At 47.9% G+C, this 24,943-nt stretch overlaps 1 protein-coding gene and 1 pseudogene across 2 annotated transcripts in view; both read left to right on the forward strand.

The window, feature by feature from the left end:
* LOC119173605 (venom metalloproteinase BumaMPs1) overlaps nt 1-24,943 on the forward strand; it is a 513,062-nt gene that overhangs the window by 265,031 nt on the left and 223,088 nt on the right. The gene's annotated exons all lie outside the window — the stretch shown is intronic.
* LOC142817184 (uncharacterized) lies at nt 15,748-17,324 on the forward strand (annotated as a pseudogene).

A 24,943-nucleotide genomic window follows, 5' to 3' on the forward strand; every position in this document is an offset into this window, starting at 1 on the left:
CTCCCACCCTAGATGATATTTTCATCGGACTAGCTGGACGTAGGTGTCTTTTCCAATCTTGATCAGGATCGGAGGCGTCACGGACCCCTTGGACGTTTCCCAGAACGACGTCATACAGTGGGTCATCCATGCAGATCGCGCGAGTCTTGCCTGAGAAAAAGGGTGAAATAATTCGCACGTCTGCCTCCGGCAGCTTCAGTACCCTTCGATCAAGAAGACACACAGAGGAAACTTTCCCCGTCAGATTGCTGACTGGTACAAGGGACCTTCTCACAATAACCGAGTCGCATCCTGTATCCCGTAAGACCGTAACGGGCTGGTTTTCAAGGACGCCTTCGGCCGTAGGCATAGACTTGTCCTCCCACTTGATTCTCGTACGTTTCGAGCAATCAGTACCTTGCCGGGAAGCCTGTGTCTCCTGATTTGATGCTTTCGGACCTTCTGCTTGCTCTTTCAGGCACGAGGCTTTACCGCTTCCCTTGTTAGGGCAGTCCTCTTTGCTATGCCCACTACGTCTACATTTTCCGCAGAAGGCTGGTTTTGTCCTTGGCCCTTTAGTATTTGCCCAGCAATCTGAGGCCTTATGACCGCGCTTTCCACAAAGCAAACAATGTGGTTTGTCCTTTTCCTCTTTCCGTAGTGCGGCCTGCGCTCGATCTGGTGGCTTTTTATGGTCCTTGTCGTCCTTACCTTTACCAAGGTTGACGAAACCCTGCGCCTCCATATAATGATCAGTAGCTTCTACTAGCTTTTCAATTCCTCGGCAATCCCTTTCCCGCAGGAAGATTGCCAGCTTCTCGTGGCACTGCGTGATGAATTGCTCTGAAACAATAACGTCTCGTAGAGCTTCGTACGTCCGTTCGGTCTTGGCCATCTCTTGCCAATGGTCGAAATAACCTAGTAATCGCCCAGCGAACTGTCGACCCGTTTCGCAGTCCTCAGGCTTCGCCGACCGAAACTTAGTGCGGTAGCCCTCCTCTGTAAACCGGAAGCGCTGCAACAACGTTTTCTTTAACGTTGCGTAATCCATGGCATGGTCAGGTGCCATTCTGCCAACAACACTTAGCGCTTCACCTGTCAAACAAAGGCTCAGTGAAAGGGCCCACTTGTCTTGCGGCCAATCCTGGCTCCTGGCGACGCGTTCAAAGCGCTGGATGTACGCGTCCAGCTCGTCGCGAACTTCGTTGAAGGGCGGTATGAGTTTGTGCGGACTTTCGTAGCTTTGAGGAGAACCCATGTGCGGACCCTCTACTGATTGACCTGTAGTCACGCTACCCGTCGTCGCATCTAACTCTCGGAGCTTCAACCTTAGTTCGAGAACCTCCTTTTCTGCTTGTAGCCTCGCCAGTGCCTCGGCATCAGCTTCTTTTGCCGCATTGCGTTCGGCTAAACGTACTTCCCGCGCTTCTCGTTCACGTACGCGCTCCTCATCGATCCACTGCTTTAGCCCTGGACCGCTCAACCCCAGTTCCTTTCCAATTGCTGTGAGCTTGTCCGTCTCCATCGTCAACCGTCAGACCCGCATAAGCGACGCGCTGCTCTTTTATAGGATAAGAGCGGTCCTGTCGCGCGGACGCCAGATGTGATGTTTGTTGGTGAGGTTCGTCGCGCCGCAGAGCGTGTGACGCGTTGCGGATGGAGGAGACGGTATCTGACGTTAACAAACCACACTACAATTGTATTTGACAGCATACACACACGAAATACATAAAGCGGCAGCGTACACTACTAGTCAATTGTCTCACGTGGCGGTGCTTGGGGACCAGGAGGCTGTGGGCTGGTTGAGTCCCTGTGATGACGTAATCGTCGTCGGGTAGATGTCCGGTGTGGCAACGACGTAGCAGCAGCAGGGGTTAAGGGCCGAGTGAACGAACCGTCGCTCGGTAGCCGGTAGCCAGACAGGGCTCGTCCGCGCCAGGCCAGGACCTTGCGACGCTCGTCTCGACGGCGGTGGACAATCTGGAACCTCGCGCGTAGGTGCGGGTTCTCCGAGAGCAGCAGGCCGCGTCCCAGGTCTTGCCAGGCGAGGACCGTGAGGCGCTCGCTGTCCCGAAGACAGGCGCCCTGTGTATGCGAACCTCGCGCGTAGATGCGGGTTCTCCAACAACCTGCCGCCCGTTCTGCCGGCGTTCCAAAAAAAAAACTGTCTCGCCTGCGCGCGCCCTTCTTAATCTTCTCTGCAGCCCGAGCTCCTTCGTTTTTCTCGCCTTCCAGCGATCGGCCACTCCGTCGTCTGCTCTCGCTTTCCCTGCTTCGTCACACCTTCCACCTTTTTCTATTTTTCTTTTTATTTTCTTTTTTTAGTTCCCTCTCACTCTCGCAAACATCTTTTAAGGAGAGAGGAACGCGGCAGCAACGAAGTTTGGAAGTTCATGTTAGTATAACTCATCCCCTGATGAAGGGAGGACCCCTCCCGAAACTGTTGGGAAATAAATATATTTATCCTTGTTGACAACGCTGCCGTTGTGCCATATATATATATATATATATATATATATATATATATATATATATATATATATACATATATATATATTGAATTAACTTGAAGATAGCACATAAGAAAAGGATCGTATTTACTAACGTTTCGGCCGTGGCACGGCCTTCGTCAGAGTAAGTAGGTATGATACAATGCAGCCGCTTTTATAGGCTCACGTGATGAACTCTCGGTATAGCAGCTAGGACAATCAAAGTAAAAAATGGTAATCTGTCAGAACCTTGTGTTGACATGACTGACATGTGACGGGTGCATGGATATAAAAGTTTCAAATTTCCTTGCGCATCGACACGTGGCGCACAGTATGGTTGGCAGGACGTGTAAAAAAGCTCAGAAGTAAAGAAACCACGGTTGACTAATATACAGTTTCATATACACTAAAATATTTTACTAATCTAAGAAGTCGTGTTGTTATAGTGCGAGGCAGGTGAGCTTTCCTACGTTTTCATTGATACCTGAACGATTGGTGTTAAATTTGTGGATCAAGAAGGATTCCCTCACTTCCCTATCGTGATTTGTCTTAAAACCGGACTGAATAACCGTGGCCCTAATTTTGTCGAAACCATGGCCAGGCATACTGACGTGCTTCGACAGCGGTAGATTAGGGAGGCTTACGGCATGTGCACGGTGATTATTAAAACGAATTCTGAAACTTGTCTCTGTTTGACCTATGTACTGAGCACCGCAAGTCGAACACTCGAGAAGATAGATGACGTTGATACTATCACACGTGTAGTTCCCATTTATCTTTAAAGAAAAACTGGACGATGTACTTGAAACTGTTTTAGATGTCGTCATGTGCGCGCACACTTTGCAACGTGGTTTGTTGCAGGGATGACAGCCTTCATAATGTGAACACGTGGTTTTAGATGAGGTTAGTAAATCACGAAGGTTCCGCGATCGTCGGTAGACCACGCGTGGTTGTTCTGCAAAGATTCCTTTGAGCCGCTCGCTCTGTATTAAAATGTTAAAATGTTTCGTTAATATATGGTTCACATTTGGAGCTGAGGCCGCATGTGTCAAAATTAGATTAGTCCGCGAACAATCTTTGGGTCTTTTGTTAGTACTCAGCAGGTCTGAACGGTCAAGCTCTTCTGCACGTTTGATGGCGTCTGTGATTATGCTGGCCGGATAGCTCTGTTTTTCGAGCGCGCTCCGAAGTTGTTCGCAGTGGCGGGAAAATTCGCTGCTATCAGAGCATATTCTTTTAAAACGGACTGCTTGGCTGTAGGGAATACTAGTTTTGTTGTGTTTCACGTGACTACTACTAAAGTGAAGATATTGCTGCCTATCCGTGGGTTTCCTATAAAGATTAGTTATCAGCTTCCCGTTACGTAGAGTGACCATGACATCAAGGAAGCTTATGTTCACAGGTGAATATGAGTGCGAAAAAGAAATCGCCGGATGAGCGTTGTTAAGATCTGCTATGAAAGAAAGAAGTTGCGATTCACTATGGTGCCAGATTAGGAAAATGTCGTCGATGAACCGCTTATAGTAAAATGGCTTATATTCACAATTTGCAAGAAATTTGTTTTCAAGGAGCCCCATAAATATGTTTGCGTAGTTTGGTCCGATTCTTGTGCCCATAGATGTACCGCTAACTTGAACATAATGTGTCCCATCAAATTCGAAATTGTTAAGTTCAAGAATGAGCTTAAGCAACGTAGCTAACGTAGATGCGGAAACTGGTTTGTTGGCGTGGCAATCGTTGTACGCGCAGATAACTGCCTCGATGCCATCTGAGTGAGGGATATTAGTATACAGTGACGTGACATCTAACGTAACGAGAAACTAATTTTGAGGAACCTGTAGGTCAACAATATCTGATAGAAAGTGATTGGTATCTTTAATGTAAGAAGAAAAGCTGGACGGAATGGTGTTGATGAGGCTATCTACATAACGGGAAAGGTTCTCAGTCACTGTTCCAATTCCAGAAATTATCGGTCTACCGGGATTATCTCTCTTATGAATTTTGGGAAGGAGGTAAAACCTGCCAGCTGCTGGGCTCAACGGTATGAGGGATTTCAGAGTGCCATAGCTTATTTCTTTATCATTAAAGAGCGCAGTCAAGGTATCACGAACAATATCTTTAAACTCGTTTGTTGGGTCATGATCTTTCCGCTTGTAATATGATGCATCACTGAGCTGCCTATGGCCTTCGCTGATATATTTGCTTCTGTCCATTACAACAATGGCGCCTCCTTTATCTGCAGGTTTTATAATTATGTCATTACGACCAGCGAGGGATTCAATTGCTTGTTGCTCTCTGTCAGTAAGGTTGCGGTGCAATGGTGTACGTTCTTTATATGCCTGCATGACATCGCGTTGCACAGCTCTGATATAAAGGTCCAGACATTTGTCTCTTTGGGAGGGGGGTGTCCAATGCTTGTAAGATGGCAATGATGAGCTATCGGTATTGTGAGCCGAGGATCGATAATAAAAGTACTCACGGAGGCGCATGTTACGTTCGAAATTGTGAAGATCCTTCACCAACTGAAATTCACTATAGCCTCCTGTAGCAGGGCAAAAATTAAGTCCTCGAGATAACACACTACGTTCCTCAATTGATAGATCGTAACATGACAAATTTATAATGTTATCCTGTCCAGAAGATTTACTTTCCAGCTCGGGCTCGCGCATTTCAGCTGTAGTTAGAATGTTTCCTCGTCGGGAGCATTCCTTTCTTTCTAAGTTGTCACGCGCGACCTTCTTTGACTTTTTAGCATCCAGCTCGGCTAACCTCTGTGACCGATATAATTCGAGAGTTTTTAATTCTTCAGTCGTAAACTGAGAGGATTGCACAAGCTGTTTTTCCTGATTCCGCAGACTTTTTTCTGATAATTCATAATGGCTAATAAGTATGCTGGTTAGTTCAACAGACGCCCGATTTAAGGTGTTGTGCCACCTTGACAGGTTTTTCTTTGACATCTCTGATGTGGCCGGCTGCAGTTTTAGTTGTAAACCTTTAGGAGCACTTGTTGCCGCGACATACATTCTAAGCATAGAAATGTGCGATTCACAACGAGTCCGTTTTTCTATAACCTTCCTGGTCCTTAAAAAATTCATTGAGCCAACAGATAAAGTACTCTCACTTAGCTGGCGTTGTGTTAGTCAGTTGGTTCCTCTCGTGGTTGTGCCCCTGTTCCGGAGTCCGTAGCGTGGTTGAGACGGCGAAAGTGATGCAACGACCGCGGGTGGCGGTAGGCAAGACGTAGGCTGTGTAGATTGAGACTTGTTCATGTGGGCGCGCGATGCTTTCGAGGTGACGTTCTCTGCTACGGAAGGCTTGCTCGTCATGGTGAAGGTTGCTGTCGGCGCGGTGTTGTTTCTTGAGTTCGGCTGTGCTGTAGGATGACTGGGTGCTGAAGGTCGCCCAGCTCGATCCACTCGATGCGGAGAGTCGTCATTCGTTGATGAATCGCACCAGGCAGCTGATGTCGCATCCACCGGTCTCCTGAAGCACAGGCGGCGGATGTGGCTTGCAAGCAACGACACACCCTCGAAGCTCATATGAAGGCCGTCTGCTGCGAGGACGCGTGTGGGTGGTAACCATTCGATTTCATGATCGAGGTAGCAAACTAGCCGGGAATAGCGGCAAAAATTCCGAAGCATGTTGTTGAACACTGATGCTTCTCTATTGCAGCGTCGGACGAATGTCAGGTTAGAGTTCCTTTGTCGACGGTTTCCACTTCTAGGCAGTATCAGCGTGGCGTAAATTCGCCGAATTTCTGGGCGGTATTTTGCAATGCTTTCAAGTAGATCGCGGTACTTTCCAAACGCCTCGTGTCCCGACCACGAAGCCACATCGACCGTCCCAACATGAAGAATAAGACAGGATGCTGAGCGGGGCACTAGACCCAGTAAGTCACGCACATCACCGATTGTAGCACCACACTGCGAAATGAAGGCTGGTGCGCCATTGCTGAGGGGGTCGAAGTATTGATGTATATACTTTGTTTGTGAATCTCCCACAACTGCTGTGGTAGGAGTGTGCACAGGGTATTTCGAAATCATCCTTTTCTTCAGTGCTGTCCCAGGACCCATGGTTGAAGAAGAACTTGAAGAGAAGGCACGACCGGTCCGGGTATTTTCTATATTGAATTAACTTGAAGATAGCTCATAAGAAAAGGATCGTATTTACTAACGTTTCGGCCGTGGCACGGCCTTCGTCAGAGTAAGTCAGAGTCAGTCTATATATATATATATATATATATATATATATATATATATATATATATATATATATATATATATATATATATATATATATATATATATATATATATATATATATATATATATATATATAAGTGTGTGTGTCTGTAGAATCGGTATTATAAGCAGGCGATGAAGTGAAGTGGACGATAGTACAAAAAAACGCCATGTCTGCACGGAACGCGCAGCACTGTCACATTGAAACCTCGAATAGCGGAATAGCGGTGAAACCTCGAATAGCGGAATCCTCGAATCCTTTTTTTTAAGCTTTGGACAGTTGCAGCCAGCACATTTGGAAGGCACGCACTAGGCCTTAAATTGTTGTGAATTGGCCGGAATTCACTCTTAGCCTAGAGAAGTTGGAGCGGCATCGCCTGACGGAATGCCTGGATGGCGTCACGTTAATTATGTTTGGACGCCTGCCGTGGCACGCCTAGATAACATGCGCTCACATCGTGAGCTGTTCTGCTGTTTGCGATCGCTTTTCGCTTGACTCGGTCTTCTGATGAATGCCGAAAACACCATCAATAATTATTCTAGATATATAGATATGTAGGATTTAATGTCCCGAAGGCATCGTATGATGAAGAGAGACGCCGTAGTAGAGGGCTCCAGATATTTCGCCCACCTGGGGTTCTTTAACGTGCATCCAAATCTGAGCAGACAGGCCTACAGGAATTCCGCCTCCTTTGACATTACAGCTGCCGCAGCCGGATTTCGATCCCATGACCTGCGGATTATTCTCCTGGTAAGACGACAAAAAACGTTTGTTCAGTGCAATAATCTACGGTTACTGTGCTCCACCATACAGGCCTTTATCCGGTTCGTGCTGTCGCGCTGCTAAACTCGACGATGGGTTTGATTCTCGGCGGCGGCCGCCACATTTCAACGCGAGTGAAGAGCAAGAATATGTTTGTGCTTAGATATAACGTTATTCTGCAGCGTGTCCTGTATTCCAGTAAAAAAGTTTACACATAGGAAAGCATATTTACTTTAATAGGTTCCTGTCATTACGAGTGATTCCTTTCAGAGATATGATGTTTTCTCTTCCAGAAGTTTTTGTATTGTGCACATCCGCCTGTCTGGCCACAGACAGCTTTTTTTTTTGACCTGTGTACCGAGCTCTACGCACAGTTGTAAAAACCCATATGGTATCGAGAATAAGAAAGTATCTCCAAAGAATACCACCACAGTGGTTGTATTTGTTTTTATTAAGTACTTGGTTACTCATCATGTAGTTCCAGGCCTTCCTCGCAGTAATTTCGGCACTTTATCTCACTGAAGAAGGAGTTGAGATTAACTGCACGAGCCAGTACGTAGAGTGCAGCATCGTAGCAATGGCAGTGCGCACTCTTAAATATACCGCTTTGCATATGCACCTATAAAATTATTTTTCTTGCATTTGGTCACAGTCAACATTCATCAACTTGTATGTGGGTATGACGTACGAGGCCAGACGCTGACTCATTGAGGCGAAGACCGTTTAATTATCACGTGGACCACGTCACTCAGAGTGGCATCAAAACAGTTCGGAACGCTAATTTAGAATTTCAATCGTTTGCTTTGAAAATGGCGCGACATTTGATTGTACCAGCAGTTCATGCGAATTGGAATATACTCCGACATAGTTCCGGCTTGATTGCTGTTGAAGAGAAGGAATTACTTTATGTACACGTATGTCTCGGCATTTCTTCGAACGTTTTTTTTTTTGACCATATCATTTTGTTCAACATTGTGAATATATTAAGAGATGTATTAAAAGATTAATTACGGCATATTCGTCTAATATATTTTTCAGCGAAAAACGCAACTTTGTCAAATCACTCGAAAATCTGCATAAAAAAACACGATGTAATTCGTGAATTCGGAAACATCCTAATTTTATTTGCAATTCTCCGGTTCACATGTACTTCGGGACACCAACCTAGAATGTATACGCTATATTTTAATGAACCTAGAGTGATCGGTGTAAAACTTTTTAGCGCTGATGTCTTGGCGTAAGCGGTGAAACCAACAAGTGCTTTGCTGTAATGCAAAACAATTTCCACAGTGACTCTGCCGTTCCGATGGGAGATTGCCCGTCAGATTATCGCAACTTTCTGCAGCTCACTTGACTTTTCGTAGCAGTGTAAACAGCCACCTTGTGTCTTGGTAAATTTAGATCGCAGCAATGCGTAGTTATCATTACGGTATCGTGTGAGAACAGGCACGGTGGGCGCAGAAAAAGGCGATACTCGGCCGTGAAGCGAGCGAATTCTTGCCGTGATGTCACTTCAACCCGACTGCCGCACCATCAGAATTTGTTTTTGTTGCTATATATGCCAAATTTTGTAATCTTCACAATCCTCTACGGTGGGTATGCACCATAAATATTAGGTAAACATGATCAAGCTTTTGAAAATGGTTGGAACATTCGACGACCCAGTCGTTGTGCAATTTGCATTTTGTGACTCCTGGTTGTACCTTTGCTATTTTAAAACACTGTATTACTCATCATGACATCAAGACATGACATCATGACTGTATTACTTATCCCAACATTAAGCCTGACTAAGGCCAGTTTTCATAGGGTTCTAAGCACCGGCATAACTCATAATTTGTACGTTGAGTGTCCAATAATGGCGCTGTACATCATCTGAGCCAGGCAATAAATAAAAAAAAAATTGCAGCCTATACACGGAGTGAATGGTGGAGAGTGGGGCGAAGCATTCGTCTGTCCATTTGTTCTTGCTTCCGTCCATCTATGCGTCCGTCTGTGTGACCGTCCATGCGCCCGTCCGTGCGTGCGTCTGTTCGTGCGTCCGTCCCTGCGTTCGTTCATGCATCCGCCCCGGCGGCCGTTCATGCGTCCATACGTGCATCTGTCTGTGTGTCCGTTCGTCCATCTATTCAACACTCCAAGTACCACCATCTCGCATCTTTTCATCTTATACTCCCCATAGCGACGCACCGCCATTCAGCGGACATTCCAAGGACAAAACGAGAGTAGGCACACGCACACTTCCTTACGGCTTGCGCTTCGGGTCTACTTCCGACTTTAACCACCTCGAGTTCATGGTATATACTAGTTCACTGTATTCATGGCACTGTGGCCCAACGCTCGCTAAACCTTTCTAAAACCAAGGAGGTTACGCCCAGCGAGTATAGCGTCGCAACCTTTTCCTGTCAGATAGTGCTCGATGTACATGCCAATAGCTGCTAAGGGTAAAAGAGAGACAGGAGAATTCGGCTTTTACTTTCCTACGGCTTGCGCTTCGTATCTACTTCCCACCTTTCACCACCTCGAGTTCATGGTATATACTAGTTCATTGCATTCATGACACTGTGGCTAAACGCTCGCTAAACCTTTCTAAAACTGAGGAGGTTACACCCAGGGAGTATAGCGTAGCAACCCTCTCTTGTCACATAGTGATCAATGTACATGTCAAAAGCTGAAAATTGGGATCGCAGCGTGCGCGTTAACTAAAAGCGCACGCTGGGCTTCTGAGCGTTGTTTAGTTAACGCGTGCGCGTTAACTAAACAACGCCCAGAAGAAACCTCTCACCGGCACCACCTTGGAGGTCAAAATGTTATACTCGTTGCATACTACAACGGCTACGAGGGACGAACGGGTGCCACCAGAAAAAGCTTCGCCCCTAAAAAACAGGGTATATTAGTGGTAGAATACTGGGCTGGCGCGCCAGGGACCCGGGTGTGAATCGCATTGTGTCCTTGATGGCTTTTATTTACTGAATTTTTTTTCCTATTTAGTGCGATAGTGCTTACGGGCACTGGCGTCGGTGGACAACTACGGCGCGAACGCGACCCGTGCTGTGATCTCCTAACAGCTTCTGCTTTAAAACGATGCTTCATTGCTTCGTTGCGGCCTCGATAGGGCATACATGGATATGGCTGTAATGTGTGCGGCTGAAAAATGAACAAGCCGTGGGGGCTCTTCATAGTGCCAGATATGGCTCTTCCTTCTTTCCTTCTGTCTTTCTTCCTTTCTTTCTTTCTTTTATTTTCTTATCATTCTTTCTTGCGTTGCTGCTGTATTGCACGTTGATTACGCAAACCATGACAGGATGTCGGAGAGGGTGCCAGATAATTTGAGGATCATCTCGTAGGCCGGAGCACGCAAACGCGAACTGCAGTGTTTACTCTCGAAGAAATGCAGCCACCAATGACAATGCTCGAATGTTAACTGTGGCATGTGTAAATGCCGATGCGCCTCGGAGAAGATCACATTATCGATGGATGACGCCGGGTACGCTGCTATCTGTGCCAGTGCGTATTGCTGTAATCTGACTTTCCGTTTATGGCCACAAGTTTGACCGAAAAAAGTTTATTCTTGGTCATAGAGACTCCTGCCTTTGTCAGTGTCACAATAATGTGACAACATTCACTGCCAACAGATTCTTACGTAGAGGTATTCAGTGTTAAGACAAACATGCAGACATGTGCAGCATTTTTTAAGGTGATAGCATAGGCAGCGGAGAAGCAGTCTATTTTGCAAATGTGATAAAATAAAGTGAAATCATTTCCAGTGCCCTACATATAATCTGTAATGTTTGATTTACTTTGTCACCTTTCGTTCATGCAGGGCTACTCCGCAATCTGTGCTGGCACCATGACGAATGCTGCGCATGCCTGAGTATCTGTCTGAACAGTGAATGCCTCAAAGTAAAACCTGTTAGCAGCGAATATGCACGATGGCGGGCCCTGCATGCCACGCCATTCAAGCCGTATACATTAAAGTCATTTGCATGTGTGCCCTTACCACGGTGTGATAAAAGTTAGGTGCTGAAACTTGCCGTCCCACATGAGAAGAGGGCGCAAGCGTAGTGTGTTTGCTGATGACTTTATGCGACGAGTAGTTTCCGTCGCGTGAGTTTATATGGCGCTACTGTATGTGACGTCATAGGAACCATTCGCCACACGGTATTCGCTCAGCGCTCATTCTGAAATCGCGTGCGAAAGAACATCTTCCTGAAAGCTTTGTGTGCCTAGGATTTTGTGATTTAGAAACACAACACACTGTGTCTGTGAGCAGTGATAATGAATTAGTTTTGCTGACTCGTGCTTTGTGATTCAGCGCAAGTATACTTCAACGCTGCATATGACTCCGAGTACGCTACCAGCCTTGTCGCTGGCGGCACCTTGAAATAGGCACGTGGTGTTCTGTTTAGAATTGCAAATCCGGGTATAGGACTCGTACGGAGTGCGCGTCGCTTTTCGAGTCTCCTAACGAACCAGTGGGCTTTGATAAGTGAAGACAGGCGATTCCGAGAGCTGACCGAACCTTGCTGCGTGCTGACCCTGTGTGCGCGAAGCATTTTCCGGAAGAAGTGATGTCTGCAACATATCAATCAGAGTACAAGGATTCACTCCTGTTGCACATACCAAAGAAACCTACGCTAGTTTGGGATGCTGCACTTGGAATATTTCTAGGCTGCCCAACATACCTGACCGTGCAGCGAAAAACCAGGAAAAGTCTACGACGACGACTGGCTCTCTGCTGCTAACTTTGCGGAAGCGAAGGGGGGAACATGGTTTAATTGCATCTGAAGTGCCTGACACGACCATCGAAAGTACGATAAGCGTATTGCGCGTGCAGACAGTGACGCCACAGCATGAAGGTGCTCAATCAACAGTCACGCATACAAAAGCCAACCCTTCGACTTCAGCACCGACGGGCCTCCTCCACATGAAGAGGCAGATGCTTCTCGACACGACACTCATAGTGTTGGCCTATGCGTTACCGGCCCAGTTGCTCGTCACGCCGGAAAGGTAATCTGCTTTTTTAAATGCCTCATCTATCTATTAGCTCCAAAAACAATAAGTTTTGTAGAACAACAAATGAAAAGAAATTGTTGTACCTACTATTTCTGTGACACAGCTGCGTTTTAATAAAGGTAAAGCTACTAAAGCCATGGGTCTGTACATGCTTGTCTCTCTTGGTACATGACCACCTAGTTCTATAATTCACTCAGCAAGGGTGGATGATCGGACAGACAGACAGACAGACAGACAGACAGACAGACAGACAGACAGACAGACAGGTGGACGAACAGACAGAAGGACGGGTAGACAGACAGACAGACAGACAGACACACACACATACAGACAGACAGAAGGACGGGTAGACAGACAGACAGACAGAAAGACAGACAGACAGACAGACAGACAGACAGACAGAAGGACGGGTAGGCAGACAGAAAGACACACAGACAGACAGACAGACACACATACAGACAGACAGAAGGACGGGTAGACAGACAAAAAGACACACAGACAGACAGACAGGTTGATGAACAGACAGACAGACAGACAGACACACAGACAGACAGACGTAATGACAACCGGCCGGACGGGCGGGTGGACGAACAGACGGAGAGAGAGACAAACGACAGAGAGACAGACAGACAGACAGACAGACAGACAGACAGACAGACAAACAGACAGACAGACGTAATGACAACCAGCTGGACGGGCGGGTGGACGAACAGACGGAGAGATAGACAAACGGACAGACAGACAGGCAGACAGACAGACAGGTGGGCGAACAGGCAGAAGGACGGGCAGACAGACAGACAGACAGACAGACAAACAGACAGACAGACAGACAGACAGACAGACAGAAAGACGGACAGACAGAAAGGTGGACGGACAGACAGAAGGACGGGTAGACAGACAGACAGACAGACAGACAGACAGACAGACAGAAGAACGGGTAGACGGACAAACAGACAGAAGGACGGGTAGACAGACAGACAGACAGACAGACAGACAGACAGACACGCGTATGGTCAGGTGGACGACCGGAAAGATAGACAAACATATGAACGGAGGACGGACAAACAGATAAACAGGCGGACGCACAAAAAAATCATGGTTCACTGATAAAACCCTCCGAAGCTTCGCCCCTCGAATCATCATTCACTCTTTCGTTATGCTGTGAATTTTGTCACGGTTGCATTATTCACGTGATTATGATTAGTTTGCCATGTTTCATGTAATGAAGCCAAATATTCTTGTTTTGGATGTCACTAAAGTTTTATCGTCACCGTCTTCTAACATTGCAGGCACCATTGTATGCCTCATTAAACGCGAAAAAAATGATTGTCAACGTCCCTGGTCAGTAGTTTTAGGGACTAGATGCCAAAAGTATACTGCTCTAAGTAGTGTCCTTGCGTGCACTGTCTAATGAGCATTTTATCAAGTTGAAGTCCATGCTGCTCATTAAAACGACGCGAAGTGTGGCTGCTGGCATCAGCCCGACAGTCCCAATGTGGATTTGGTCCGTATTTAGACCTTCTGGACGCAGTTAACCTCTCCCCATCATACCATGCTGCTGACATTGTCAGATGCCGAAATGGAGCTATCTGCGTGGCGCTAATTAACTGCAGGACTGGTGACGGTAGCGTGTCAATTGAAGTTTTTTATGGCAGGCGCGTAAGTTCCACGATACAATTGTTTAGGGTTTTCTGACAAAGTTTTTAGGGGCGAAGCTTCTTAGCCATGGATTGTGCGTCCTCGATGTATTTAAGTATGTAGTAGTAATAGTAGTAGTAGTAGTAGTTGTTATGTTTTGCCGCTCATAAGTTGATCGTGCGGATGGGACAGACCAGAAGCTGCGTTATTCAAAGCTTCTTTCTCGGATCTCCCTCGGCAAGGTCGCAAATTGCTTCCTCTGAGCATGGAACGACAGCGCGGGAAGCTACGTTATACAAAGCTTCTTTCTCGACTCTCTCTCGGTATGCCCGTGTAACTATACACCACTTATCCTCTGGAATGCAAACTACGTCCGTCTCCTCCGATGCTGGGGACAAACACACAATGTGAAACGAACCCGTTTTGCCAACCGGCTTGGAATGTTTGTGGTTTAGAGACAAGTCGCCGCGGCCCCGGGCAAACGCACAATGGGATTAAGCGACCCCGTCCTGCCTCGGCTGCCGGGCGCGAGCTCAGTGGGAGTAGGCGACACGCTCTGTTCTGGCGATCGGCTCAAATTCGCAGCGATGCACGACCCGAGCACAAGGTAAGCGGAGAAAGTCAAAGGCCGCTTGCTACCTGCGGGGGCGATTACGTTCCGCGCGCAATCATTCAATTTCCGGCTTTGGAGGTTCGTCTCGGCTCGCTGGGTGTGGGAAAGGGCATGAATGTACCGGGTCTACAATGCCGATATCTCCCGAGCGTTAGAATTCCTGAGCGCGTGGGAGGTGGAGAGAGAGACATGATGGGAAAGAGTACCAAAACGCCTGTTTAAACTGTAGAAGCGCTGCTGTCGAGAGTAAGGTCAGCCCAGTAGGGAGTGACTTAATCTTAGTGGAAACAGATTGGATGAGAGAATGTTGAGGCGGACCAGCAGTGGCCCCCTCCCCTTTTTCTTTGTCACCGCAAGATGCTTAAGACTGGAGGGAATCTGTTTCTCTTCAGTCGAGGCTGCAATCACTTAAATGATAGATCAGTACGACTCCATACGATGCAACTTTTGTCTGGGCCGTAACCACTTGGTGGTCGAACAGTGAGACTAAGTACGTTGTATGTAGAAAAAGTGTTCTAGGCTCTAACATAAGAAAAGTTAAGTAGAAGAGTAAGACGCTGTTGATGTCTGTGTTATCATGAGTGTGCTTCGGCAAGATGTACATATGACTGTAAATATTTCGCTGTAATATACCTTCAAGTTTTCATTACCTCAAACCTGCCTCCTGCTTCATCGACACCGATCATCTCCTTGACGGGACTTCAATCCACATCAAGGAGATCAACGAACAAAAAGGAAAACTTAACTGGCGCAGTCGATAGGGATCGGCGAGCTCTGCAGCACCATACACTGGACCAGCGCTGAGAGGACCGAGGGGCAAGGCATCCAACAGACACCAGCGGCAAAGTCGAGACGCTCCCACAGCAGCCAACTCCGGCACCGTGGAGGAGATCCGGGAACGACAGTGTATACAGCAAAGGGTGAGCAGGATTTCTTGCGTTCTTCTCTAGTTAGCATGGCAGTTTATGTGTAGAGCACATGGTGAGAACACGCGGGGGTGCTAAAACAATGGAGTCTAATGAAGATGAGGGTACGAGAGCGGCAGATGTGAATCGGAGTCGAGAATCATCCAATGATGGTATTCAAAATTCTGATCAGTCAAATGAGGCGACAGTGCTTACTCAGAGGCAAGAATCGATGCAGCAGGCATCTCAGGTTTCGCCGAAATCAAGCGAAGCGAGAACGCTCGAGCTTGAAATTCAAAAACTCAATCTTCAGATTCAGTACGAAAATTTATTGCAGGCTAGAATGAACGCGGAACGTCTCAATGGCACGTTGTTCAACTCTGGGTCGGAGACGGGTGATCAGAGGCGCCGGGGTTTCGATTCTGTTCAGCAATGTGCAAAAGTGCTAAAAGGGTTCCGCCTGCCGAGTGACGCGGATGTCCCACTATGGTTTGAGGAAGTAGAAAAACTTTTTGCTACTTACCAGGTACCGCACGAGAGCCGCGTGCATTTGGTTATGCCAGCGCTAACTGAGCGAGTCTGTTACCTACTGCGTAACCTCAACCCTGAAGAGAGTGCAGATTATGAGTCAGTTAAAGCAGCAGTGCTGACGGAACTGAAGCTTTCTCCGGCAGAGTACCTGCTGAGGTTCGAAAGAGCCGTAAAACGTAAGGAAGAGACGTGGCACAGTTCGCGTCCCGCGTGAAAACCTATTTTTCATACTACCTCCAAGTGAGAGAAGCCGACACGGTAGAAGTGATGGCAGAACTCATGGTTGCTGACCACATAAAATCAGGCCTTAGTACGGAGGGTCTTGAGTATGTGAGATTAAGGGAAGGCGAGGGATGGCTTAGGCCAACTGAGATCGCGAAAGTGCTCCAAACTTTCGAGCAAGCGAAAGGGAAAGGGCGTGCTTCAAAGCAACCACCTGTAGAAATGGGGCAGAAGCCGGCGACACGAGTTGAGAAAGGGGCTCTGAAATGCCACTGATGTCACGGCTCAGGCCATTTCGCTAAAGAGTGCCCAAAGGCTAGTGATAAGGAGAACAACCACAAGAAGGCTACCGAGCCAAAGCGGAAGGTTCAAAAGGTAACGTTATCCCACGAGACGGATACTGAAATACCTACTGGAGTACTTAGCGCAAAGGTGAAGTCTCTGAAACACGAGGGTGAAGGCACAGATAAACTGCAGTTAATTCCTGTATCATGTGCAGGCATATCCGCAAACGCGATTTTGGATACGGGGAGTGAGATAACCGTCATCCGGGAGAGTCTGCTTCCGCGAAGTGTGGTAGAGCCGTCTGGCACGGTAAGATTGGTGTCCGCTTTCGGTAAAACTATCGAGGCAAGGCTAGCTACGTTACCGGTCAAATTAAATAGCCCGCGAGAGGTTACGGAGCCTCAGAACGTCGACCTACTCTGCGCGTTAACTGATGAACTCGTCGAGGGCACAGATTGTTTGTTGACCAAGGATGATTGGAAGCTTTTGTTGAAGGCCAGCAGCCCTCTGGCACCCTGTCGAGCGCCGGCCGAGCCTGCTCACGAGGAGGAACGAGCAGTAGAGAAACAAAAGGTAGTTGCCTGCAATCTTACTTTGGAGGAGAAAGATGATTCCGGGGAAGGGGCGCAAACTGATGGATAAAGGGAGGCGTCATTAGGCCAAACAGTAGAGTTCCGCAATGTGCAGTTGGGTGACACTACGCTAAAGAAATGTTGGGAAGATGCGCGTAGTGGGAAATCCGGCATGTTTATTTCAGACGGACTATTATACCACTGCGACTCAATAGCAGGCACTCGAGTGAGTCAGCTAGTTGTCCCCAAAAATAAGCGCACAGAGGTGATGCACTTAGCACACGAGTCACTATGCGGGGGGCACCTAGGGTCAAAGAAAACAAGAGCTCGCATTAGGTATAATTTTTTTTGGTCGGGTATGGCGAAGGAGATATTAGAGCATTGTCGTTCGTGCCATGAATGTCAAATTCGTTCAGACAAGCGTCGCACGGATAAAGTGCCTATAACTCCGCTCACTAGACCCGAGCACCCTTTCCAAGTTGTCAATGTAGATGTGATCGGACCCCTGGACACACCGTCAGCGAGAGGGCATAAGTACGCACTGTGCTTAGTGGATCTTTGCACGAGGTGGCCAGAGGTGATCCCACTGCGCTCTTTAACAGCTAAGGCGACTTGTGATGCACTGATTGAGATATTCAGTCGAACAGGCGTTCCGGAGATGATCTGCTCCGGTCAGGGCACTAATTTCAAATCGCAGCTCACACAAACGATGCTGGAGAAATTAGGTTGCATGCCAAGACTTTCAACCCCAGAACACCCAGAGAGTAATGGAGTTGTAGAAAGGTGGAACCGAGTACTCAAAAACATGTTGTATTATGTCATTCAAAGAGACTCCAAGAATTGGGACAAATTGATCCCAATGGTTTTATGGGCTTATCGGGAAGTCCCCCATGAGGTGACCGGAGTAGCTCCGTTTCGTCTATTGTATGGAAGGAATCCCACGGGACCGCTTCTAATACTGCAGAAGACTTGGACGAAAGAAATGCCGGTGCCCGCAACATTGAGAGAAAACCCCGCCAAGTATTTACAACAGCTTAAAGAGCAGCTCGAGACGGCCGCTAATATAGCTGAGCTAACTAGTGCAACTCATCAGGAGAGTTACGCCGGTGCTTATAATCGCAGCAGCAGGCTCAAAGCTTTTAATGTTGGCGACCAAGTTGTGGTTTTCGACAATGATCGGAGTGGTAAAATGTCACCTAAATGGCTAGGCCCATTCATAGTGGTTGGACGTGAGCACGAACATTCTTACCGCGTAGAAACATCTGAGGGAAAGGTGAAAACTGTCCACGCCAACAACATTCGACCTTACTATGCAAGAGTCAGCCATATTGGGGTCGTCTTCGATGAGGACCATGATTTTGGGGAGGTGGAATATGCCCCACAGCCAACCACTGTGAAGCGGGAAGAGCTAGTGGTAACGAGCGAGAAGGTTGCTCACCTTGATGCTGATGCGCAGGCGGAAATACAGGCGGTGTTCCAAAGACATCGCACACTCTTTCACGGCACTCCGGGTATAGCAAAGGTAGATGAACATAAGATAGAAATAGAACCGGGTCACCAGCTAAAAAAGGCGTTTCCGTATCGGGTGCCGGAACTATTAAAGAAAGAAGTCAGCCGGCAAGTTGACGAACTTTTGACTTGGAAGTTGACCTACCCCACGGAGAATGAGTTTGCACACCCGGTAGTATGCGTCGGAAAAAAAGATGGGACTATCCGCATGTGTGTGGACTACAGAGCGCTAAATGCCGTCACCAAAGCGGATGCGTTCCCGATGATGAATCCCCAGGAATTGATTTTCCGAGTAGGCAGAGCGCAGTTCATTACGGTAGTGGACCTTAGGCGCGGGTACTGGCAGGTACGGATGGAAGAAAAGAGTCAGAAATTCACCGCATTTGTGACGCATGAAGGTCAGTACGCATGGAAAGTAATGCCTTTCGGGCTGAAAAATTCCGCGGCAAGCTTTCAAAGAATGGTGAACAAACTCTTGTCGCAACATCATGTGTATGCCACGGCATACCTAGATGACATTGCTATTTTTTCTAGCACTTGGGAGGAGCACTTAAGGCAGCTCGACATTATTCTTAAGGTCTTAGAGAAGGCGGGACTGAAAGCCAGCCCGGAGAAGTGTCAGATTGCGCAATCCCACATACATTACCTGGGGCATATTGTCGGTTCAGGGACACACGCACCAGACCCAGAAAAGATAGCAGCAGTTAAGAACTTGGTACCACCGCGCACCAAAAAGAAACTACGCAGCCTGTTAGGACTTTGCGGCTACTATCGAGAGTACGTCCGAGGATATGCAGAGGTGACGAGCCCGCTCACGCTGTTAACAAAGAAAGCGGTACCTAATAAGATACCCTGGCCGGAGGAAGCTCAGGCGGCATTTGAGACTCTCAAACGATCTTTGTGCGAGGCTGTGGCGCTAAACACCCCTGAGCCATCTCAGCCCTACTGGCTTTTCACAGACGCATCAGCTACGGCGGCGGGAGCATGTTTGGCACAAATGTCAGCCGAGGGAGAAGAGAAGCCCATTGCCTTTGCAAGCCACCGCTTCTCACCGACCCAGATGCGTTGGTCGACAATTGAGAGGGAAGCGTTCGCAATAATATGGGCCTTAAAGAAGTTCGACTACTGGCTTTTCGGTGCCATAGTAAACGTCGTTTCCGACCAGAATCCGCTGTCGTAGCTTACAACTTCGGCTCCGCACGGGGCGAAATTAACAAGATGGGCGCTGGCTTTACAGCGATATCATGTGTCGGTACAACATCGGAAGGGAGTATGTAACGGTAATGCGGATGCGTTATCTAGGCTTCAGAATAGTTCATGGAAGCCATCAGAATAACAGTGCCATGCCAACTGGGGGGGGACGTGAATGTTCCTGCCCACGTGCTGCTGTATATTGTGGACTGTGTGATTGACAATTCAAGAAACAGACACCAGTGATCTCACTGCTTGAAGCAGCAATGCTGTACTTGATTGTTTAGCATGTATTTGTTTTCGTTTAGTGTATTCTTCTGTAGTGTTGACTTGCAATTGTGTTTAATGCTTGTGTACAACTGTGTGTGGTTAGAAAATCCAGTGACTTAATCGCGGCAGTGCTTTATCGTATCACTGAGCGTAAGACAGCCCAGTATACTCTTTAGGGGGGACGTGTTATGTTTTGCCACTCATAAGTTGATCGTGCGGATGGAACAGACCAGAAGCTGCGTTATTCAAAGCTTCTTTCTCGGATCTCTCTCGGCAAGGTCGCAAATTGCTTCCTGTGAGCATGGAACGACAGCGCGGGAAGCAACGTTATACAAAGCTTCTTTCTCGACTCTCTCTCGGTATGCCCGTGTAACTATACACCACTTATCCTCTGGAATGCAAACTACGTCCGTCTCCTCCGATGCTGGGGACAAACACAAAATGTGAAACGAACCCGTTTTGCCAAGCGGGTTGGAATGTTTGTGGTTTAGAGACAAGTCGCCGCGGCCCCGGGCAAACGCACAATGGGATTAAGCAACCCCGTCCTGCCTCGGCTGCCGGGCGCGAGCTCAGTGGGAGTAGGCGACACGCTCTGTTCTGGCGATCGGCTCAAATTCGCAGCGATGCACGACCCGAGCACAAGGTAAGCGGAGAAAGTCAAAGGCCGCTTGCTACCTGCGGGGGCAATTATGTTCCGCGCGCAATCATTCAATTTCCGGCTTTGGAGGTTCGTCTCGGCTCGCTGGGTGTGGGAAAGGGCATGAATGTACCGGGTCTACAATGCCGATATCTCCCGAGCGTTAGAATCCCTGAGCGCTTGGGAGGTGGAGAGAGAGACATGATGGGAAAGAGTACCAAAACGCCTGTTTAAACTGTAGAAGCGCTGCTGTCGAGAGTAAGGTTAGCCCAGTAGGGAGTGACTTAATCTTAGTGGAAACAGATTGGATGGGAGAATGTTGAGGCGGACCAGCAGTGGCCCCCTCCCCTTTTTCTTAGTTACCGCAAGATGCTTAAGACTGGAGGGAATCCGTTTCTCTTCAGTCGAGGCTGCAATCACTTAAATGATAGATCAGTACGACTCCGTACGATGCAACTTTTGTCTGGGCCGTAACCACTTGGTGGTAGAACAGTGAGACTAAGTACGTTGTATGTAGTAACAGTGTTCTAGGCTCTAACTTAAGAAAAGTTAAGCAGAAGAGTAAGACGCTGTTGATGTCTGTGTTATCATGAGTGTGCTTCGGCAAGATGTACATATGACTGTAAATATTTCGCTGTAATATACCTTCAAGTTTTTATTACCTCAAACCTGCCTCCTGCTTCATCGACACCGATCATCTCCTTGACGGGACTTCAATCCACATCAAGGAGATCAACGAACAAAAAGAAAAACTTAACTGTAGTAGTAGTAGTAGTAGTAGTAGTAGTAGTAGTAGTAGTAGTAGTAGTAGTAGTAGTAGTAGTAGCAGTAGCAGTAGTAGTGGCAGGTAGCCACCTCTTGTTTAGTCCTTGGAATGTCGGCTGGATGGCAGTACTTGTATATGATGAACGTATGATGAAAAGATGCGAGATGGTGGTACTTAGAGAGTTCACTACACGAACAGACGGACGGATGGACAGACAGACAGGCGGATGCATGGAAAGACGGACATACAAGTAGACAGTCGGCCGGCTGGACGGACTGACAGACAAACTGACAGACAGACGGCCACACGGACACTCGAACAGATGGACGCATGAACGGACTGACAGGTGGACGCATGGACGGACGGATGGACAGACGGAGAAACGAAAGCATGGATGAATGGAGAGAAGCACGGACGCCTGGACAGGCACACGGACGAACCGAAACACGGAAGGGTGGAGGCACGGACGGACTGACGGGTGCTTCGAACCACTCATCAATCGCTCCGTGGATATGCTGCGATTTTTTTCTTTTATTTTGCCATAAAACGAGAACGCGACCGCGATATCCGTGCATTAGTACACACATGCACGCGCAGTGAAACACCTACGCATACACACGCACACACAAAGGCACACATTCCCTCCCATACACGCACAAACACACGCACGCTCACTATCACCTTCCTAATAGCTACTTGGCCTTCGCTCTCGAGCTGCCTTATACTTAGTGCAAACACCTGAAATTTTTTTTCATGGAGAACGTACTTTTTTGCTCTGAACCAAAGATGCCGACACAGTAGACGCCACCGACACCAGAACTTCAGCGAAATGAGCTCTTTATTGCTGTCGCATCAAAATTCGACCGCTGTCCAGGTGAACCTTTGCTGCTGTCGGAGCATTTATATTGACACGTGCGGTTCTTTTGGTTTACGAAGAAAGCCGCTATCACTTTCTGTTAAGCGCAACGCAGGCCGCGTTTATCTTGTATGCCACTCTGGAACGCGTTATGACGCGTGTATAAAAGACTGACACGTGCGGTTCTTTTGGTTTACGAAGAAAGCCGCTATCACTTTCTGTTAAGCGCAACGCAGGCCGCGTTTATCTTGTATGCCACTCTGGAACGCGTTACGACGCGTGTATAAAAGCCGGCGCAGTGCGCCACTGGGGGTCTTCTTTTTTTCCGTCGGCCGACGACTGTTCACGCCGCTGTTGCTGTGGGTTGTGTTTGGCCTTGTTTTGCTGGGCACAAGTTCGCCCAATAAACAGTTCGCCTGACACCGCCCTGACTCCTGCGTGCTTCCTCTCAAGTGCTGCGTGTATCACAACCTCGTGACAATATGACAAAAGCACTGTTGGGAAACGAGCTACATATAAAATTTGGAAACCAGTTTTGTTAGTTAAAGCAGAATCACAGTATATTGATTTACTGATATCTGCGTTCTTGTGTATATGAAGATAATATACACAAGCGAGGGTTCACAGCAATTACCTTCTATACTCGGGAACAACTTTCTGAGGCAACACAAGGCTACGCAGCCCTCGCACGTCCTTTTTTACTACGCTTCTGCATGTAGTCCACGAACGCTAACTTTTGTATACTGCGTAGCATCATGGGAAATATAAACCAAAACGATGTTGTTATTATTTTAAAGAATTTTCACATTATTATTAGAAAGGATCACCCATGTAGGTTTTTCTTTCTTTGCCGTTTCTAGTTTTCTGCTTTTCAGGTGCCATTTTACCTTTACCCTGCCCCAGAAAACAGTGATGGCGTGACTTGGTTACAGCAAGTTCACATCGAAGCTGGTGAGCGAGCATCAGTGCGTGCTCATTCATCAAGCAGAGAGAAACGAAGACAGTGATGCGGCGTGAAATATTTTTTCCTCAAAATTAATCACTTAGAATTTGTGTGCGAGTGATATGATCGGCAAAAGTGGGGCTATAGCCACCTCAAAAGTGACACCAGTGACCTGCCAATCTTCAGCAACACCAGCAGCGCTGCTTGGACGAACAAGTGTGATTGGAAAGTTTACGTAAAACCAATTACCCTTTTCGTAAGTTGCGTTGCATACGTTGTCGGCGTTTCGGCTGCCTAATATTATTGACAAAACAACGCTGAAAATCGCGTACCAGAACACCGCTCCCGTCAGCGTCTACACTCTAAAGCAAAATTACCCGAAAAAGGAGTAACGGAGCCCAATAGGCGCGCACGATGAACGGGTAGACCGTTGAGGAGCAACCACAGAGGAAGCGTGCCATGCGTAAACCACTTAGTCTCCAAACACGCTTCAAAGGGATGAACTGCCCAGAAACTGCAGCCAGTGCGAAAAGCGTTGCAAGGTGACTAGCCGTCTTCTCTTCCTCTGCTGGCTCAGTCTTTCCCCGTATTTTGCTGGCGACGGTTCGCGTTGCGTCGTGCTCGGAGTGCTCGACCATGGCCGCCTGGATTCGACGATCTCAAAATTACGACGTGGTTCTTGTGTGTACGCTTGAATGAGCGTGGGCTACTGCTTTTACGTTTCGCTGCACCCATGAAGTCTGCAGCAAGCCTTGACACATCACCAAGCCGCGCTGTATATCTCTGGCTTCAAGATGGTCACGACCAACACACGGCAGCAACAGTTGGGAAGGTCAAGATGACCGCAGAGAAGGCAGTAGGCCTATCGGATTTATACTTCAGTCCGACTCAGGGCAGAAATCAGCGCTAGATTTTTAAGCAAGTAGGTGATCATTGTTCATTCTACTCTATCGCGTGTGCGATACGGATCGCACTTGCCGGCAACGGGCTTGGTTGTGTTGTATATCGCACGCACGAAATGCACCGCGAAGGTCAGCTTGGGCGCCTGCAGTTCGCCTATGCTTTGCGACCGCCTGGAAATAGGCCGCCATTGCCTTCGGCCTCCCGTACGCTCACCCTTCCAGTGCTCGCCTGTCTTCGCCGCTGCGATGAGCTCCAGGCTGATGATATTGGCTGAGACTTCGTCGCTGTGTTGGGAGTCGTCGAAAACACGTTGCGGGTTGTCGTAACGAGCTTGGTTGTTCTATGTCGCACGCTGTAAGTACACAAGCACGGGCTGTAGGGGTTTTCGCTAGCGTCGGAACTCGCTGAAAATTAGTCGCGATTACAGTTGGCTTTCCCGCCAGTCGGTTGCAAGCAGCTCGGCGCCGTCCGGTGGCCGCGGCGGCGACCTCGCATTTGCGTGCTGCACTCGCTCGAGTTTGTGAAAAAGGGGCGTAACGTGTGATCCTCTGTCACGTGTGACTCACTATTTTACAGAATTATTGTGCAGCCGTTGGCACACACCATGCTGAAGA

This window comes from Rhipicephalus microplus, chromosome 5 (assembly GCF_043290135.1).
Source record: "Rhipicephalus microplus isolate Deutch F79 chromosome 5, USDA_Rmic, whole genome shotgun sequence".
Lineage (NCBI taxonomy): Eukaryota > Metazoa > Arthropoda > Arachnida > Ixodida > Ixodidae > Rhipicephalus > Rhipicephalus microplus.